Raw genomic sequence first — 14,987 nt, forward strand, 5'->3', positions numbered from 1 at the left:
TTATTGTTCTGACTTGTCTAATGATTTCAGAGTCCAAGAAGAAAGCAGTTGAGACTGTAGCTGAGGCAGTTTTTCTGCTCCCGCTCTGTTTCCCTGCCCTGTCATAGGTGATCACACCCACCACACCACACCTTTATCTAGAGGTAACTAGAACCTTTGTCATCTTGTTCTTGTCTGGGGGATGCTTCATTGTATGTTGGGCAGCAGGTTGTACGACAGGAAAGCCTACCTTTGAGCATTACATAAACATATTTTTAAAAATATTTAAATTGGGGGATTGTTTGATGTGTGTACTGTACTGACCTGAGCCCTTTCCTAAAAGTGACCCAGCTTCCCCTGCATCTGTGGATGGAGCCCAACCAAGTTCCAGATTCCTGTGTGATCCAGGTGCAGCCTCACACCCTTCTCTAGTTTTTCTTCGTTAAATGATGCCTTTGGTGACACTGCCCATGACAGGTTCCATGATATGAGCATACTGTTGTCACTGAGGAAGTGAGTCACCCTATCAGGTGACACTCGTCCCTTAGAAGAGCTCCTCCCCCACCAACACCTGCTCTGTGTCCTACACATCCTCAGTGTATTGTTAGAAATCGGAGATTACAGTTGATCATCATGTCATCTGACAGTGCCATTGATGAGGAAATGTAAATGGTGCCCAGAAGACTTAACACCTTTAGCTTATTGGGCACTAGTTATATCCCAGGCATTACACTAATTGATTTAGACAGGTAACCTTATTTAATGCTGACTCAAACTTTGTAAAATATTATTACACCTGTCTTACAGATGAGTAAATCAAAGCTTAGAAAATGTCACTTGCCTTAAGTCATATAACTGGGAGGGGGTGAAAATGGCAGTCTTCCCAGATTTCTCTTTTCAATAAGCCAGTAGGCCTTGGGTTCCCACTTGTCCTGTCCTGAAAATTCTACCCCAGTGTGTTGGGGTGGGGGTGAAGGGTCTGGGATTCCCCCACCTGTCAGTTTTCATCATTGGAAAGTATGGAACTACATGATGCTATGCAGTACAGCCTCTCTAGGACTTTTCCCCTGAACTTTTGCTTAGCATAGTTGGTACTTATTATATAGGCTTTTCTTACTGAAAGAAGGTTATGAAACCAATGACTATGAGAGACATGGAGTGGGAGGACCCTGTGAGATAGCAGGGTGGTCACCTCTCACTTTCCTAGAGAATCTTGATAAATTTAGTATCTAATCTTATTATTTAAACCAGCCTTGCAGCTAATCAACTAATTCTTTCTCATATCTAGTAGGACAATAAACTAAGAATATTACATAACATTTATCTAGCACTTTACTGTGCTCAGATATATCTGTATAGCTAATATCCCTTAATTTTATCATAGGTTCTTGTAATATGTGGAATTAGCCCCATTTGATGGGTAGGTAAGCACAAATTCAAAGAGATGGAGTTGCCCAAGATCATTTATCTATTAAGTGACAGGGCTGACCTTCAAAGCAAGGTTCCTGACTCCAGGGCCATAGTTCTCTCTTGGTTTGTTTGTATGTTTTTTGAATGAAAAAAGAACTCTAAGCTTATGTTTCAAATCTCTTAAATTTGTAACTCTGTGAAAGTGAGTTACTTGAGATGATGTATTAAGCTCTGCATTCATTTTTTTGTTGGCTTGTTTTCACTTTTTGCTTTATTCTTCAGTTGCCAACCTACCATTTGTATGATAGCTTTCCTGACCAACCCTTTCCTAACGGGATGACACAATGAGAAAGCTGCCATGAGCAGCTCACAGAGGTCTCTGCAAACACCAAGCCAACCTTTATTCTCTCAGTTACTGAGACAGAAAGAACTAGGTGACTTGCCTTAGGTCCTTTGTGAGTCACTGGCACCAGGTTCCCAGCTCCTTTGATTTTGCCTGGACTCACTCTTGGATTGTGAAGCAAGATATGACTCAAGAGACAAGGGAGGAGAGCTTGCTAGTAAGGAACTGCTAAAGAGGAGCAAAATATATGGTAGCAATTGAAAAGGAAATGCTGACATGATGCTAACTGGGTTAAAATTACTTAACATTGTCCCACCACTGCGTGGTTACCAAAATACTCATTTTATTATATCTGTTTTTCTGCAAGTTCTTATTCATGTTACCATCTAAGGAAATTCCCTGGTTTGATTGCCTCCCTTGTGGGCTTTAGCAATTCGTGTCCAGTTAACAATAAGGACAAAGATAAAACAGAGAGTCAAGACAGGTGAGGGGGCTGAGGAAGAACATTTTGGAAAAACTGCCCTATGAAACTCCATGTCCTCTTGTCTTTACTACATCCAGACTCTAAAGTCAGTTTATACGTAGATCTCAAAAGCTTATCTTCCTTTTGACTAAGGAAACATACTTTGTATTTTCTCTGAAATTGTTAAAATACAAGATTCCAACAGTTAACTGTTTGTGTGTATGAAAATGAGATGTTTTTATGTGGGTAATAATTGGCTTTAAAATCAGACGTTAGCTTCTGTATATGAAACATTTACTTTAAAAATGATCTCTTAAAAATATTAATGTGAAATAAATCACTTTACTAACACTTTTTAGTCAGGAGGAAATTGGAATGTATTGGAAAAACACTGCCTATCCCTGGGTTTACTTGAATAAAGTAATTTTATGTCTCGGGGCCTTGGTTTCTGTACATCTATAGGGCTAGACTAGATGTATGATTTTTAGAACAAATTTTGCATTTGTTGATTTGAATCATTGCATCAATTATAGATGCAAAATAAGTGGCAGAACAGCAAGTGCCAGCAACTCCAGGACAAAGAATCTAGAGTCTGGAAAACAATAGCTTGGAGAAGAATTGAAGTGAGTGGAGGTTACCTGGGAACTACAAGGGAACTGACAGAGGAGAAGAAAATAGGATTGAGTGACACAGAAGAAATAGATCAAACCATGGAGGAGAGACCTCACCACACCACCCACAGCAGCCAGCCGCCAGATAGGAGGCAAAATGAAACTAACAATGATTTTGCTTGTGGAGAACTGGAAAACAGCATCAGTACTGAGAGAATCATCTGCAGTTGGAACCAGTGGGGAGAGCATGGTTGTTGAGTGATGTTAGTACAAGTGCCTACAGCTACATTCACAGAGCAGGAGCTGGCAGGAATGCCATTGTAAGGTAGGGTTGAGTGTTTGAACCTGGGTTTGAGAGAAGCCCCTTGGCTGCTTCACACTGCCAAGTTCCCAAAATTGATGCGGGAAGAACACTCATGAGAGACTGCTGGCAGTTGGAGAACAGACTAGGGAGAGTCCCGCTGAGAGGCAGGGGCTGGTGAACACAGACCTGGCTCCTGTGGTCAGAGGGCAGGTTCAGCCTGAGTTACACAGGATTGGAAGCTCACATTGTCACCGAGTTTTCACTGTAAGCAGATCTATCTCTACACTCAGCAGCATTCTTGGGGGAGACTGCCACCTTAGACTTCCAGTGTGAACAGAGATACAGTCTGCCTTGAGCTCTGCTCCTTAACCCTAGGCTGAGGAAAAGGGCTGTGCATCCAAAACAATAAAAAACTTTCTGTTATTTTCTTTGTATTATTTTTTCATTTTTATTTTACTTTTAAAACTTTTTTATTCTTTGCTGTTTTCCTCCTTCTGTACATTTCCTCCCACACTTTTATTGCATTATTTTGCCCTTTTTTTCTTTTAGAGCATGTCTGTGGATGTGTGCCTTTTGCCTTTTTTCCTCCCAATATAGCTTATAAAGGGTAAGGGAATTCTCCTTTGTCCCTTTATATCCTTCCTACTTTTACCCATATCTTATCACCTCATTTCTTTCTCCTGTGTCTTATTCTCAAATTTTCTTTTCTTTCCTCTCCCCCTTTTCATTTGTTTCCCTTTTTTCTCTAATATATCAGTCATAGAATATTTTCCCATCATTTGTTTTATGTATATATACAAATAAACTCAAGTACACATAGAAGAATGAGGAAGCAAGGAAATAGAAGCCATCCACCTCCAAACTCTCCCAAGGCAGAGTAGGGGGTCACAAAGGGAGAAGAAAACAAATACTAGATAGCAGAAATCTATGAGAAGTTCATAGAAAGGATGAAGATAATAAATGAGTTCAAAGAAGAAACGAACCGAAAATTCACAGCAGTTTCATTCAATATGCCCACAGTGAATTTCAGGGAAGACAAAAAATAGGATGAGCTAACAAAACAGTTCAAAATTTGAATGACAGATTCAACAAGGATATGAAATCCTTGAAAAGATATTAGAGAGAAATACCTGAAATAAGAAACTATAGAATTCATACATTGTAGAAATGACCAATGTGAAGACAGAGTGTCTGATATTGAGGACAAAATGATGAATTATAATAACTCAAGCCTAAGAGAAAAAAAGAGAAACTGTCCAGCAGCTACTAAAACAATCAATCTAAGGCTAATTAGAGTTAGAGAAAAACTAGAAGATAACACAGATAAATTCACTAATATGCTCACAGAAATCATGGAAGGAAATTTCCAAACTATAAGAAAAGATTTTAAAAATACAGGTAATGCTTATATATCACCAAACAATGATGATGAAAAAGAAGCTCACGAAGGTATATCCATATTAAATTACCAGATATCCAGAAAAACCAAACCAATTTCCAGAATTTTAAAAGACAGAGAAGAATAAAACATCACATATAAAGGTAAACCAGTTAGAATCACAGTAGACTCCTCAGTGCAAACTCTGAAGAAGAGCTTGGAGTGGAGTATTTCAAACCCTAAGAGCAAATAACTTCCAACACAGATTAATTTATCCAGCAACACTATCCTTCAAAATAGATGGAGAAATAAGGTATTTCCCTGAAAAAGACCAGCTAGGAAGATATATGAGTCTTAAACCAGCTCTTGGGAAAATATTTAGGAATATTCATGGCAGAAACAATAAATTGGACACAGCTAAAAGCACAGAGGAAATTAATGAGGTCAGTGGACAAACATTAACAAAAAACTTCAGGGAAAGCAAAACAAAGGATACACCAACAGATAAAGAAAATGATACTAAATAACCAACACATCTCAGTAATACCTCTCAATGTTAACGACCTCAACTCTCCACAGACTGGCAGACTGGATCAAGAAACAGAACCCAACAATCTATTGCATTGAAGAAATTCACCTAATCCAAAAAGATGTTAATAGACTAAAAAGAAAAGAATGGAAAACAACATTTCATGCACCAAAACCCCCCAAACAAGCAAGGGGGAGCAATTCTAATATCAGACCTGGTAAACTTAAAGCTAAAACTGATTAGAAAAGACAAGGTCACTACATATTAGTTAAGGGAACAATCCAACAAGAGATAACATTGACAAACATATATGCATCAAATACTGGAGCTCCTATCTTCATAAAACAAAAACTTCTGAAATTAAAAGATCAAACACTAACACAATCATGGGGAATTTTAACACCCCATTTTCACAAAGAGATAGATCAACTAAAAAAACCAGTAAATTTCAGACCTGAACCCCACTCTTGGACATATAGACTTAATGGATATATATACAGAGTATTCCACCCTTCTACAACAGAGTATATATTCTTTTCAGCACCACATGGTACTTTTTCCAAAATAGGTCACATACTAGTCCACAAAGTTTGCTTAAGTAAATATAAAAAAATATAAATTACCCCATGCATACTATCAGACCACTGTGCAATAAAACTAGAAATCAGCAACAGGAATAATTTCAGAAAAGGCAAAAGCTCCTGGATAATTAACAATATACTCCTAAACAACCAATGGGTTACAGAAGAAATCAAAGAAGAAATTTTAAAATTTCTGAAAGTTAATGACAATGACAGTACAACTCATAGAAACCTCTGGGACACTATGAAAGCAGTTCTAAGAGGAAAATTCATCACAATTAGTGCTCACATTAGGGAACCAGAGCAAGCTCAAATAGACAACCTTATGAGAAATCTTAAGATACTTGAGAAACAACAACAAACCAGTTCCAAACTGAAATTGAGGGAAATTATAAAGATAAAAGTGAAAATCAATGAAATTGAGTCTAAAAAAATAGTAAAAATAAATAAATGAGTCCAAGAGCTGGTTCTTTGAAAGAATGAATAAAATAGATAAGCCCCTGGCCAGACCTACCAGGAAAAAGCAAGAAAAAGTTCACATCACTGCAATTGGAAATGAAAAAGGTGAAATCACAACGGACACTGTCAAAATCCAAAAGATAGTAACTACTTAAAAAATTATATTCCAAAAAATTAGCAAATCTTGAAGAAATGGAAAGATTCCCAGACATACAAACTACCAAAACTCACCCAGGAAAACATATTCTAAACCCAGTAACAAGCAATGAAATTGACACAGTAATGAATCTACCAACTAAGAAAAGCACAGGACCTGATGGATTCACTACTGAATTCTACAATACTACTGAGGCTCTTCAAAGAAATTGAAAGAGATGGAATGCTCCCAGACTCATTTATGGAATCCAGTAGCACCCTGATCCCCAAACTGAATAAAGACCCAGCTAAACAAGAAAATTATAGGCCAATCTCCTTAATAAACATAGATGCAAAAATCCTGAACAAAATATTAGTAAATAGAATGCAGTGCATTACCAAAAAGATCATACATCCTGATCAAGTAGATTTCATCCCATAGATGCAAGGATGGTTCAGCATACATTAATCAGTAAATATAGTACATCACATAAACAGAAGTAAGCTCAAAAAACATATATCAGTACAATACATACCAAAGGCAGAAAAGGCTTTCAACAAAATCCAACACCTTTCATGATAAAATTCCTGAAGAAAACAGGTATAGAAGGAATATGATACCTGAATATGATACCTGAATATGATAAAAGTTATATATGACAGAGTAGTAGCCAGCATCATACTTAATGGGGAATAACAAAGCATTCTTCCTAAAATCAGGAACAAGACAAGGATGTCCTCTTCGATCAACATAATACTTGAAACAGCCAGCACAATTAGGCAAGCAAAAGAAATAAAAGGGATACATATAGGAAAGGAAGAACTCAAACTATGATTATTTGCACAGAAGACCCAAAGAACTCCACCAAAAAACTCTTAGAATTAATAACAAACTTCAGCAATGTAGCAGGATACAAGATCAACACAAAAATCATTAGCATTTGTGTACAACAATTAATGGGATGAGAAGGAGATTATGAAAATAATACCATTCACAGTAGCTTCAAGAAAAATGAAATACTTAGGAATTAAACTAACCATGGAAATGAAAGACCTCTACAAAGAAAACTACAGTACTCTGAAAAAGGAGATTGAAGAGGACATCAGAAAATGGAAAGATGTCCCCTGCTCCTGGATAGGCAGAATCAATATTGTCATAATGGCCATTCTCCCAAAACTGTTACACAGATTCAATGCAGTTCCAATCAAAATACCAACAGCATACTTTAGAGATCTAGAAAAAACAATCCTAAAATTCATATGGAATGAGAAGAGACCCAGAATAGCAAAAGCAATTCTGGCAACAAGAGCGAATTGGGAGGCATAGCAATACCTGAATTCAAGCTATGCTACAAAGCAGTAGTGATAAAAAAAAAAAAAAGCATGATACTGGAACAAAAACAGATACATGGATCAGTGGAACAGAACTGAGGATACAGAAACTTCCCCAGGCACATCCAACTATTTGATCTTCGACAAAGAGGCCAAAACTCTATGTTGGAGGAAAGACAGCCTATTGAACAAGTGATGCTGGGAAAACTGGTTATCTGTGTGCAGAACATCGAAACTGAACCCTTATCTCTCATCATATACTAAGTTAAAATAAAAATGGATCAAAGATATAAAATAATACAAATATTGAACATTAAACATACTGGAGGATAAAAATACCTAAAATACTTGAAGGCATAGGAAGGTATTTTCTAAACAACTTCAATTGCACAAGAAATAACAGCAAGAATCAACAAATACATCACACTAAAAAGCTTTTGTACACCAAAAGAATCAGAGTGAAGAGAAAATGGGAAAAAAAAATTTGCCAGCTACTTCTCATACAGAAGGCTAATATCTAGTACATACAAAGAACTTGAAAAATTAAACCACCTAAAATTAAAGATACAGTCAAGAAATGGGCAAGAGAAATGAACAGACATTTCACAGAAGAAGAAAATCAAATGGTCAACAAATATATGGAAAAATGTTCAATATCTCTGGGCATTAAAATGCAAATTAAGACAATGCTAAGATTCCATCTTACTGCAGAAAGAATGGCAATCATTAAGAAATCTAACAAATGCTGGCGAGGCTGTGGTGAAAAAGGAACCCTCTGTCATTGTTGGTGGGACTGTAAACTAGTACAAGCATTATTGAAATCAGTCTGGCGATTTCTCAAAGAACATGAATTAGAAATTCCACATGACCCAGTAATCCCTCTGCTAAGTATCTTCCCTAAAGAGTTTAAGACATCATATTACAGCGATACATGCATACTAATGTTTATAGCAACACAACTCATAATAGCTAAATCCTGGAAACAGTCTGTATACCCATCAGCAGATGATTGGATCAAGAAAATGTGGTATCTGTATATAGTGGAATACTACTCTGCTATAAAGAATGACAGATTTAAAACATTTGTAGTAAAATTTATGCACCTGGAAAATATAACATTGAGTGAAATAAACCAGACACACAACCTTAAATACTGTATGATATCAGTTGAGTGAGGCAAAGTACAAACAAAGATTAATAAAGGGTGGACAAGTGGTCCAAGGGAAAAAGTACAAGGGGTGAAGGGGAGAGGAAGGGTAAATAAATAGAATAAAGATTTCCCATGTACAGGAACCTAATAACTCCAATTAATGTAAATATTACATGCCATAATATGAGCTAAGATTAGTATCAACAAGAATGAAAAATGGGATAGGGGAATTAGAGGAGGGGATAGGTTGAGGAAAGGGGATTTAAAAAAGAAGCTGTGGGATTTAATTAAATGTAACCACTCCCCAAGATTATTATAAACTGCGTGAACTGCAAATATGTACTAATAAACTAAAGATGAAAAAAGAGAAAGCAGTTATAAGTTTTCCTAATCATGAATCAAAAGTAACACACACAAATCTGAACCACACAGAATTTTAGCATGTCAATTATTTTTTCTTGTTTCTAGCTTTTGTCTTTATGTACATACAAATATATATGTATGAAATGGTGTAATACAGTAAGACCATGTGCCATTATATAACCATATAGATGAAATTTTGAATTTGGGTTTTATTTTTAATGTGTCACAAACATTTTTCATGTTGATAGATTTCATGGTTTTTTAACAGCTGAATTTTATTGCTTGGGTTTAACATTTTAAAATGTGCTTAAATATTCTGGTTTTGAAAAAAATTAGTATTACTAACATTAGAGTTATTAACTACAGTTTTTAAAAGAAAAATTTTCTTCAGTTTTATGTATATTTATAGGTAGGCTTAAACATTTTAATGAGTCCTAAAATGTATTATCTATTTTCCCAAAGGGCGGTATCATTTATGTTGTCATCAATAATGTTTGAATATAATAATTTTACTATATCATAGCACTGAATATTATTTTAACATAACTTCTTCTAGTTTAATATATGTCAATTTCAGAATTTTAGGACCTGGAAGTTGATTTAGTTCTTCTCTTTAGAAGGAAAACTTCATTATATTTAGTAGCTTGACTCCAATTTATCACTTAACAGACATGTACTAAAGTGTTGAACAAGTATTTATCCACCGACTCATTTCAAGAGCCCTACAGGGAAGTAGGGTTACATCTCCATTTTCTAGCTGAGATGTTAGCTGTCCAAGGGCTCATGGATAGCTAGCCATCAGAACCAGGCTCTAGTCCTAGGCAGCCTGCTCTGAAGTCCCATTGCTTGGCCACTGTGTCACACTGCCCCCCTCATACCTATTGAGCACTTACTGTTTGCCAGTTAGGGGTGGGACTGTGGGCCCTCCAGGGTAGCCCTCCCCATGGATCTCGAAGCATAGAGAATCAGATTTTAATCAGTAAAATATATAATTACAACTTTTATATGCTGTGAAAAATAAGCAGGAAGTAACAGCAGCAACTTGTAGGAGTCTTTCAGTCAGCTTTGGGGTTGTTGGGGAGCAGAGTTCTGGAAAAGCCTGGATGAAGCCCTCATAGACACTTCAGTGGAGACCTGAGGGATCAGGAGAGAATGGGATGAAGGCAGGTGGGAAGCGCATTGTAGACAGAAGGACTGGCACGTGTTGCAAAGCTAGAAAGGCCTTTGCTTTATTCTCAGGATCAAATAGAATAATCAGTCATGGTTGCCAGATCCAAGAGTGAGGGGAAAGGTGGTGTGTGGTTACTGGAGAAGTAGGCAGGGGCCTTAACATCTAGGGCTATCCTACAGGTCCTGTGTCTCAGCTCCAGGAGAATCTTCAAGGAGAGGACAAGGAGGGAGCTGCCTCCAGACAGCATTGGATACATTCTGGACCCTAAACCTCTGAGTAGACCTTCACCAGGTAGTTTGTTCTGCACATAATAGAGACAAGCACTTAGCCTGGAGTGTTCCTAGGGATTACACTTCATTGGCTCAAGGTTTAGGTTAGGAATGGGCTGATGGATAAGACTTAGATCAAGGCCATTCTGTGAAGTTTTATGACATGGCTCAAGGGAACAGTGCTAGGGTATGTCTGTCCTGGAAGGGAACAGATTGCAGGTGATGAATTGACATTTCAGGAAATTACTAGTTTAGAAACTATGTTTAGAAACTATGAAAAATACTGCCTTGGTAGACAGTGGTAGCTGGTTCTTGGGGATATTCATCTGTGTTTTAGAATCAGTGGGGGCAAAAGGGCAGAATTACACCTTCCTGTGACTTCAGTTCATCCTCTAACCTACAAACACAGCAAAGTAAAGCAACTCTACAGATAGGATTGGAAGGGAAAATGAGAGTGCTCCCCTCTCTGAGGTGCATGAACTGCAGAGATCTTTTGTTTTGCTCAGGAGACCCTTAGCCTTGGTTATCTAGTATTAGAATAAGCACATGAAGATGGCTGGACTTTTCAATTAAGACAGACTGGCCTTAAAAAAAAACCCAGAAAAGCAAAACCAGTCAGTCGTGGGCTGGGGATGTAGCTCAGCGGTGTAGCACCTGCCTGGCAAGTGCAAAGCCCTGAGTTTGATTCCTGGTTTAAAAAAAAAAAACAAAAACAGACAGACCCACCTTATTAAGACTGGACTGATGAGGGATTGGCCAGTGAGAACTCTAAAAGAACATCGGAATAGCAGATAAAAGGATCAATCATTTCCCCTGGGACAGTGAGCACCCAAGGAACAACCTCCCCCAAGACGGAGATGTAAAGAGGAGTCAGGGTGACAGCAGAATTTCTTGGAAACCAGCTCTCTGAAACTTGGCACCGCTCTGCTGTCTTTGGTGCTGGGAGCACTGCTCATTGGAAAGTGTCTCACGGGAGGTCCTGTGCCAAGAGGGTTGAACTGGATGTTAGGTCTTGGGGTTGTGAGCTCTCCAGAACCAGGAAGCGAAACCCTTTTCTCCCTCACCCCCACTTTAATACTCTCTACTAACAAACCTTTGGAGCCAGCTGGCAACAGGAAAACACAAAAGGATTGGACCTTTTTTTTTTTTTGAGAGGAGGCAAATTGGTGGGATTGGAGCAGAGAGGCATTAAATTGATACCTAGCAGAAGCTCCATAGGCAGAGCAAATACTTAGTTCTCATTAGGTGGAATATTAAAGAAAACCTAGGCTCCCAATTGATTTATTATGGAAGACGTTCTCTGATTTATTTTTATTGTATAATATATATATGTATATATATATATATTCTAGATACAAGTTCTTTGTATTGCAAATATTTCAAAGATTTTTCTCACAGGCTGTAGCAAGCCTTTTTATTCTGTTAATGGTATTTTTTGATGAGTAGAAGTCTCCAGATTTCATAATCTACCTGGAAGCAATACAAAGTATAGTTCTTGTTTAAGTTTCCTTATAGTCTAAGTAGACTGCTGTAACAGAGAACTCAATTCACTGACTCAAGTAAGATAGAAATTCATTTTTCTTGCATGGAATGATCCAGATATGAGTGGGCCAGGACTAATGAGCTAATTGGCTTCAAAGATTTTGCCTGTCTTGATATCTTCAACTCCAGCTCTCAGTAAAGGAGAGAAAACTAGGACATACAGCTTGCTCTGTAAGATTATTGAAATCAGTTCCACTGCTGTGTTGTTGACATAGTGATCTGTGTCACATCTAGCCACAAGGGTGGCTAGGAAATGTTGCCTCCCATGCAGGCCAGCCACATGCCCAGGTAAAATTGGAGTGGAGATACAGGATCTGTAGCTGCAAGGCTGAATAAATGGGTCCTTGGGGATATCCTGATACCCCCTCAAGGACATCTTCGAGGTGACATCACGTTTTTGTTACAAATACTCTGAATTTTCCTTTTTTTTCATCTCTAAGTGTACTCTGAATTTCTTCAAGGCTTTAAATTGATGTAGTTATAAAGTTTAGTATGAGAGAATTGCTTAAAATTGTTATTTTTATCTTATAGGTTAATAAGCTTCTTTTATAATTGCCTCTCTACGCAAAGTATAGGAGTTTCTCTTCTTTTTTCATTTTCTCCTCGGTTTTCTTAAAGCTATAAGCCCAGGCATTTACAGATGTTTTACACACTTAGTCACAATAATATCATTTGGAGTAGTTTTATCATTTGCACAGTTTTAAATGCCTTTAGATTTGGAATTTATGGTTGGCTCAGTTCTTAATACAGTTCACAGGAAACAAATAACTGCTAAGGTTTTCCTTCATGTTTTATCTAAAAAGCATAACCAGTTTACCATGGCTGAGTTTGTAGAGTTAGTTCCAAAGAAAACACAAACAGATTAAATGTAGATAAACATGTTTATCTGACCTTAGAACCAAATTTTAAGAATTGTTTTCCAGCTAATGAAAATGAAATTGTTTGTAGATAATTGTTAGATATCATTTTTGCCTATAGTATCCTGCCTTATTGTTCAAAATGTAGCCTCAGTAAGTCTCCCTGTCCATTCATGTAACAAGTAGTTATTGTCTAGTCTTGGTCAGCTTTTGGTAGACTATAGTGAACAAGACTGACCAGGTCCTCCTTCTAACGCAGCTCTCTCTTCACCAGAGAATCCTAGCACAGCTGTCACCTTGTGGGTCACCCCATCTCCACAGGCTCTCACCAGTCCTCACATCCTCCAACCGTGGTAACACTCAGAGGTTTTAAGTGATTTAAGAGTATATTAAGAGTTGTAAGTGATTTAAGAGTATTTTACTTCCTCCCTCAGAAATGTAGCTTTACTTCCATCTGACTTGTTTGCTCAGCTTCCCATTTCTTGTGACTCCTGTATTTGAGATTTTCTGTTCCGCAGAGATATTTTCCTGTTACTCTCCTCTATCTGAGAGACATGTTCTGCCAGAGGTATCTTGAGAGCTGATGTGGGATTTATAGTGGGGAGGATGAATAGTTAGCAGAAACTGCAGTGCCTTGACTTGGAGTTCTTACCCCCACAAAAGTTGTAGTGTCACATTTTTAGTACTTTACATAAATGTTGCTTCAAATGGTGATAACCTTGTGGCTCAGTTTTATTTCTTGAGTCCCAAGGCCAGATTTAATGGTGTCCATCTAAGGAAGTGGTCAATAGGCTTCATTTACCCTGTTGGATTCTATGCAGTCAGAAGATAATGAACCATAAAACCCTACATTAGTTAGACTGTCTTCTTGTGAATTTTTGCCAAGTGGAATTGAAAATGAGATTTTAGAATTCTTCAGCATTGGCAGGTGGAAAAACACAGCTGAAGCTGAGATGTCCCCTTTAATAGTAATACTTCTCCAAGAGCACAAAGAAATAACTGCAGGCATTTCCTTGAAAATACTTCTTTTAAAAAATAGGCCAGGGATTTAGCTCAGTGGTTCCGGGGCCTGCCTCGCAAAGGTAAGGTCCTGAGTTCTATCACTGGCACCAAAAAAAAAAAAACCCACAAAAAAACAACAAAAAAATAACTAAGGCCAGGGATTTAGCTCAGAGGTTCTGCCGCCTACCTTGAAAGTGCAGTGTCCTGAGTTTGATCCCTGGTACCCACCCCCAAAAAAGCTTCAACTGGGTATGGTGATGCATGCCTATAATCCCAGCACTCTGGGAGGCTGAGGCAGGAGGATCACAGGTTGAGCTCAGCCTGGGCAATTTAGTGACTTTCCTAGACCCTGTCTCAAAATAGAAATAAACAAAAAGGGCTCCTGTGAGACTCTGGGTTCAATCTCCAGCACACTCCTACACACATACACAGCTTTAGATATTTTTATACCAATAAAAATTGCAATTCAGGTATTTTTATATCAGTAAAAATTGTATTATTCAGAGTATTTACAAAGGATGAAAAGAGGGACTAATTAACAAGAGAAAAAAGGAAATTGGCAGTAATCAAGGAGTAAATAAATATATTTGCTTCCAAGAGAATACCAACTCAATACTGAAGAATTAATTAATTACTTTTGAAATGAAATCTTGCTATGTTGTCCAGGCTGAATTCCTGGACTCAAGTGATCTTCTTATCTTGGCCTCCTTGGAATCTGGGATTCCAGGGATGTGCTGCCATGCTTGGCTCTAACAAAGTTTATTTTTAAATTGCCAGAAAAGCTTAGAGTTAAGCTAAATAAATAAAGATGAGATATGGGGTAAGACTTTAATGTAGGAGTCATGGGCTTCCCTGACTGACCAAAGAGTGAATGAATTACAATCAAGTCCAAAATGACAGTCACTATTGTGAATATTTTTAATTTTTTCATCACCCTCACCTCACCCCTGTACTGAGGATCAAACTCAGGACCTTGTGCTTGCAAGGCAGGCGTGCACCACTGAGCTAAATTCCCGTCCCGAGGATATTTTTTAAAGAGCAATAACTTGAGATTTTAAAACACAAATGTCTTCCCTTTCTGATATTTCATAACTTTTTCCATATGGGTA

General features: G+C 37.7%; 1 protein-coding gene across 5 annotated transcripts in view; it reads left to right on the forward strand.

Annotated features, from left to right (window-relative positions):
• Positions 1 to 14,987, forward strand: part of Cers3 (ceramide synthase 3) — a 131,814-nt gene that overhangs the window by 21,647 nt on the left and 95,180 nt on the right. Inside the window, exon 1 of one of the 5 annotated variants that reach the window (XM_021264750.2) lies at positions 10,309 to 10,499. The exons of the other annotated variants lie outside the window; for them this stretch is intronic. The gene's annotated coding sequence lies outside the window, so the exon portion shown is untranslated. Of the gene's footprint in view, positions 1 to 10,308; positions 10,500 to 14,987 lie in introns of those variants that run through there. 5 annotated transcript variants of the gene reach the window in all.

The sequence above is a fragment of the Heterocephalus glaber genome, unplaced genomic scaffold (genome assembly GCF_053883595.1).
Source record: "Heterocephalus glaber isolate CG9 unplaced genomic scaffold, H.glaber_assembly_v1.0 deba00001531, whole genome shotgun sequence".
Lineage (NCBI taxonomy): Eukaryota > Metazoa > Chordata > Mammalia > Rodentia > Bathyergidae > Heterocephalus > Heterocephalus glaber.